Genomic DNA, 7,500 nt, shown 5'->3' with positions numbered 1-7,500 from the left:
CCTCTCATGGATTCCCCTGCCGGGAATCCGAACCCGGGTCCTCTCTGGGTGAAAGCACCAGGTATCGCTAGCCACTTAGACCACATGGGATTATAAATGTAGAATGCTATAGCAATGTGAATATGATACACATACTCACACACACACACAGCCACAGACGCATCAAAACACCAGCACACACACACACACAACGCCACAACACACTAACCACACACACACACGACAACACACAACACCCAACACACACACAACATCATATATAAATAAAATATAAATATGTATAATATATAATATATATACAAATTTACACACACACACTACACATACACACACACACACACACATAGAATTATATATATATATATATAAATATATATATATATATATAATATATATTATCAGTACCATATATAATACTAATATACGGTCATATATAATATATTACATACATATGTATATAATATATACATTTAATTATATATAGTATTATTTATTATATATATCTATGTATATGATACATATATATGTTATAATATATATATATATTACAATAATTAGAATTACACCATGTATATACTTCTTATGTATACACAATAAATATATATATACTATATATATATATAACTATGATTATAATATAGATCTTATATATATTATATATATATATAGTATAAGATATACACAATTTGATTTATATATTGTATCTATCATATATATATACAAATACACTCATATATATATATATATATATAATTATATTTCATATATATACATATATATATATATATATATATATATATATATATATATAGTTATATATATATATACTTATATATAAATGCATACACATTTATATATATCATATAGTTATTACTATATATAAAATATATATATATAATAAATACAACCACATTTATATATATATACTATATATATAAATTATATATAATATATATATATATAAAGCACACATTATATATATATATATACTATATAACGATTAATATAAATAACTCTACATTATATTTATATATATATATGAGATTATATATAATATTGTATATACACTATATATATACATATACATATACATATATATATATCAATATATATATAATATATATATATTATACTATAGATTTATATGTATACATATACATATATAATATTATATAATATATATATATATATATATATATATTTCTATATATATATAATGATAATCAATACAGTATATATTATAGATGATATATCTATTATATATATATATATATTTCATATATATATTGTAAATACATATATACATATTTATAAAATAAATATACAATATTTAAATATAAATATATAAAATATCATATATACAATAAACACAATTAGCAATAATACATACATATAATAATATATATAACTCTATATATATAAATATATATATAATTCATTAATATAAATATATTATAAGTATATAAATATATAAAATAAATATATACTAATATGATAAATATATATAAAAATATCATCCATCATATATATAATAAATATATATATATAATATACAATATATTATATAAATATATATATATGGTGTGTGTGTGTGGTGTGAGATGGTGAGTGTGAGTGTGTGTGGTGTATGAATGATGATCAGTGTGGAGTATAATATATCTATTAATATAAATATATTATTAATATAATTAGTATATATATATATATATTATAATATATATATACTGTATCTATACATACAAATCATATATACCTACATATCGTGTGTGTGTGTGGTGTGTGTGTATGTGTGTCAGTGTTGAAGTATATATATATAATATATATATTAATATATATCATATATATATATATATATATACTATATAAATAGTTATATATATATACTGCATACTAACATGCATACATATATACATAATAAAAATATATATCATATATATATATATATATATATGTAATAATAATATATATATATGTAATATATATGTATGTATATTATAAGATCATTATATATTAATACTTGAACAATACACACACACACACACACTCACACCACACATTTCACCACACAGCTGTCGCACCACACACACACACACACACACACCACACACACACACACACCACACATCACACACACACACACCACACATTACATATTATATATCATATACTAATATATATATACATTTGTGTGCCATCCATATATAATATTATATTTTATATATATATACATTATATATACTCACCACACACACCTACATATATATATATATACTATATCATATATATATATTACCTTATATATTATATAATATATATATAGTATATCTAGATATATATACATATTATATATGTATCATATACTACAGGATATTATATATACATAATATATAATATATGCGTATATAATAGGTATATATACATAGATATGTATGTATAAAATTATATATGTATATATATACATATCAGCGTTTATTTTCATGCCATAATCCATCAACCACGGTATAGAATTTGTTTTGGTATATTTATATATAATACATAATATATAAATATAAATATAATATATATATATATATTATATATATATATATATATATATATATATATAAAATATATATATAGATATATATATTATTATATATGTATATTATATATAAATATCCATGTAATATATAATATATACTATATATATTTATATATATATGATATATATATATTATAATATATATATATTATATATATAATATATAATATATATAATAGTATATTATATATATTATATAATGTATATTATGTATATAATATATAAATATATGTATAGAATATATATATATATTAATATAAAATATATATTATATTCTATGTATATAAATGTGTGTCGCTGACAGTGTGTGTGTAGTGTGTGTGTGTGGTGTGTGTGTCGTGTATAAATATGTAGTATAATATAAATATATTATATATATATATATATAAAATAGTATATGTATTTATATGATATATAAATTTATATATAATATATATATTGTACTTTATTTATTTATAATATATATATAAATATATATTATATACACAACACATATTATAAATATATATATATATATATATATATATATAAATATATATATATCATATATATATATATATACTATATATCAACACACACACACACACACATATAGATTTTATTATCAGAAACCGACAGGAACAGACCGCGTAGTGTATTAATGCCCCCGCCGTCGAGTAGTGTTCTCTTACACAGGTGTTTTGTGATTTACAGATCCTCCAAAACAGTATCGAGTGGCGTCTTGGTATAAACATCTGCATGTGGAGCTACTAAAGAGAAAACATAAGATAAAATATTTATCATATAACATAATATAATATATATATAAATTATAGTATATATATATAATAAACAATATATATCATATACATAAAATTATGATATAACATATGTATTTGCGTATATATATATTATATAAATTATGAAATATTTATAATTATATATAATATATATAACATTAATAAAAATACAAATATATATATATATATATATGATATATATCATATATAATATAAAATATACATATAAGGTGTGGTGTGTGATGTGTGTGTTGTGCTGTGTGTGTGTGTATGTGTATGTGTGTGTGTGTGTCTGGTGATATGTGTTGTGTGTGGTGGATGATACAGTATACATATATATATATAAAATAATATATATATAATAATATTATATAATATACTATTATATATGATATATAAATATAAGATATATTATAATATATATATATGTATCATATATATGATATTCTAGGATGTACTTCATAACACACAGATATAACATATATTAATACTGTATTATAAGTTAACTTAATTTAATGTAATTATTCTTATATTATATATATATAAATAATATATATAGATATATAATATTATACATATAATATTTAATATAAAAATATGTATATAATAGGATGCAATGACTGCGTGACTGATTTATAACGACATTCTACGCAAAATGTATATGTCTTGCTGAGACTATACTTCTTCAATATTCTTGATTAAAAAATGATAACTAAATTAGTAAAGAAATAAAATATGATAAATAAATAGAAAGAAATATCCCTCTCCGTTAGGTGGAACTGCTGATTGCAAAGCTGCGTGGATGCCAAAGTTGCGGCCATTGCTACAAATGTTAATAATATAATCAGATATATTAAAACTACATTTATTTTTGTATCACATAGGGTATCATCTTATATATATAATAATTTATATATATATATATTAAATACTATACTTATTAATCAGTATAAGGATAGATAACACATACAATACAGACAAAGCACTTGTATACAGTATATATGAATACACCTACATCCAACATCAGAGCATTTCTATTATTAATGAAGAAAATATCTTATTAACTTAATCAATAGTGATTCATTATTATATCCTCATTCTCTCTATCTACCACATATATATATATATATATATGTATGTATATATATAGAGAGAGAAGATAGATTAGATAGATAGATATCAATAGATAGAATTTGATATATATATAACTTATATATATAATATATATATCTTAAATATATATGCATGTATATATATGCATATATATATATGTATATCAATATAAAAGTAACTATATTATATGTATATATAATTTATATATATATATATTATATTTGTATATATATGTAATATATATTATATATAAATATAATATATATATGTTCCTATAATATTACATGTAATATATATCTATATATATTATTTTCTTATAGTATCAATATAATATTATATATATTATATTAATATATATAAATATATACATGCACGCATATACACATGGACACTCACACACACACACACACACATACATACATACCCACACTTACACATACACATACACATATATATACATATATATATATAGAGAGAGAGAGAGAGAGAGAGAGAGAGAGAGAGAGAGAGAGAGAGAGAGAGAGAGAGAGAGAGAGAGAGAGAGAGAGAGAGAGAGAGAGAGAGAGAGGAGGACGAGAGGAGGGAGGGATGGAGGAGATATGAGAGAGAGAGAGAGAGAGGAGGAGAGTGAGAGAGAGAGAGAGAGAGAGAGAGAGAGAGAGAGAGGATAAGAGGTAGAGAAGGAGAGAGAGAGATGAGAGAGAGAAAAGAGGAGAGAGGAGAGAAGCGCTGGAAAGTAGAGAGAGAGGATGCGCGACGATGCGAGAGAGAGAGAGAGAGAGAGAGAGAGAGTATAAGAATGCATATTTCTTATTTGTATTCCAAGTATTACCCATGATTGTACTCCCATGTGGTCTAGTGGCTAGGATACCTGGCTTTCACCCAGGAGGCCCGGGTTCGATTCCCGGCATGGGAAGAATTTTCTTTGTTTTTCACTTGTTTTAAAATATTACCTTCTGTTTTAAAGATTTTCCCGAGATGTAATTGGCAATAATAAACAATGATGACCATATGCAGTATTGATAATACCAATAATAATGATTATGCTATTAACTCACTAACAAACAAATGATAATACTTATAACAAAATTAAAGGAACAAAGCAACCGATATGATGGTTTAGCAAAACCGAACGTAAGAATGCAAATACCTGTTGAAAACTTTATTCATGCAATCCTATTGAGATAGTTGACCATTGATTAACTATTTCTTTAGTGACTATAATAGTGTAAAAAAACTTTATTAAAATGGAAAGAGTTAATCTGGAGGCAAATATCTGGATGCAGAGAAAAGGGTGAATAATAAAAAATATTAGTTTTAAGTGAGTGGAAACTGTCATTAAGAGAAAGCATGTGAAATTTTATTATATTTTTATTTATTTATTTATTTATTTTATTATTATTATTATTATTGTTTTGCAATAATGACTCAAGAGTGAATGACACTGAAATATAACACATCGGGTTCATGATCAATAATTCTGGCTCATGCATTGCCGTATGAGGATCACTATAGGGTTTCTAGATAATCTATAATTTATACAGAATCAGGAATTAGGTAAATCCTCTAGAAGTGATTGTCCAACATTTGGTTCCAAAAGTTCGGAAAGAAAATTTTGAGACATTCTTGAGACACGTTCCTTCCGGATGTTCAACATTTCACATAACAATGGTAATGCCATACCACAATATCCATACGTTATTTCTGTATAGTCTTGAGACAATTGCTCCCGGATTTTGGACATTTGAACAGTGGACCCGGAAGTGCAGCTTATTCATGCCAGGCCAAGTCCTCGCTTTAATTATTGAACGTCCGGTTTTACTTCTTAATTCCTTGATATATATATATATAAAATATATATAATATATATCTATATTATATATATATATTATTATGTATATATATATATATATATATATATATATATATATATATATATATATATATATATATATATTTACTAACCGCACTTCAGCATTGATTGTTTTTCTTCCAATAAGAGGATTGATTGCAAACGAGTTTCCGTTGCAATTGCTCACTGCTCTCAATATATCTCCTTAAACACTGAGGCATAAATGATAATGAATATGTTCACAGTGCAAGAGGAGTGATTGGCGCGGTTCGATTACATCTTCATTAGAATTCGTGTAATTTCGTTGGAGATATGACCGAATACGTCAATGGATGAGGGAGTGAACTTTATCTTTATGTTTATCTTTATTCTTATTTGAACGTTTTTTTTTTCTACATTTGTCACAGTAGATTTTGTTCAACACTTTTGAGTCTTCTATGTTGTATGATTTCCTATTCGTCGCTTCCAAACCTTGAAAAGCTGATGACATATTTATTAAATGTGATTCGTCCATACGCAAGACAAACTAAGTTACTCAGCTGATTATCATCATGGTTCTTTAATATCATTATATATATCATGAACATCAACATGAGGATAATCTATATTCTTACTTTTATATCTAGCAATTATGCTTATTCATTAGTTCCCTACCCCAGACTGTCTAATGTAACTTTTTGAGTAAATTGTCAATGATTGCGTCTTTAGAATCTTTATAACTATCTTATGCATTAATAGATTGTTATATGAGTTTGTTTTTGTATATTTTGCTACATGTTAAAAAATCTAAATTTTCAGTTTTCCCCCCAAAAATGTAAATTAATAAATGCAAAATGCAAATATATATATTTAGATAAATCGACTATATAGGATTTTTTTTTTTTTTAAACTTGGACTCATCTCTTCTTATCTCTTTCTACTTGTCACTCACTCTTTCCCTCTTTCTTCATATCCTATTTCCACAGCAACACTTATAAACATCAAAAGGGGACAGTTCACTCCTCCCTCGGTCGAATAAAGCTCGCAGCAAAATGTTCTTGAAATTCCTAGCGATAGAAAATGCAATGTTTCTGTGATCATTCCTTTTGTTGGGATTACGGTGTGAAAGATTGTGATTTGCTCTCTTGTTTCATCTTTATTCTGTGTTACTGCGGTTTACTGTTATTCATAATTTT

At 23.7% G+C, this 7,500-nt stretch overlaps 1 non-coding gene across 1 annotated transcript; it reads left to right on the top strand.

Annotated features, from left to right (window-relative positions):
* Window positions 1–5,317: 5,317 nt before the first annotated feature.
* TRNAE-UUC (transfer RNA glutamic acid (anticodon UUC)) lies at window positions 5,318–5,389 on the top strand. Its single transcript has one exon. It is a non-coding gene; the product is annotated as a tRNA-Glu (tRNA).
* Window positions 5,390–7,500: the final 2,111 nt, after the last annotated feature.

This window comes from Penaeus japonicus, unplaced genomic scaffold (assembly GCF_977035675.1).
Source record: "Penaeus japonicus unplaced genomic scaffold, GWHDUDI00000001_assembly GWHDUDI00000001, whole genome shotgun sequence".
In the NCBI taxonomy this organism is placed as follows: domain Eukaryota; kingdom Metazoa; phylum Arthropoda; class Malacostraca; order Decapoda; family Penaeidae; genus Penaeus; species Penaeus japonicus.
The sequence above is the reverse complement of the archived record's forward strand: the minus strand, read 5'-3'. Positions and strand labels throughout refer to the sequence as shown.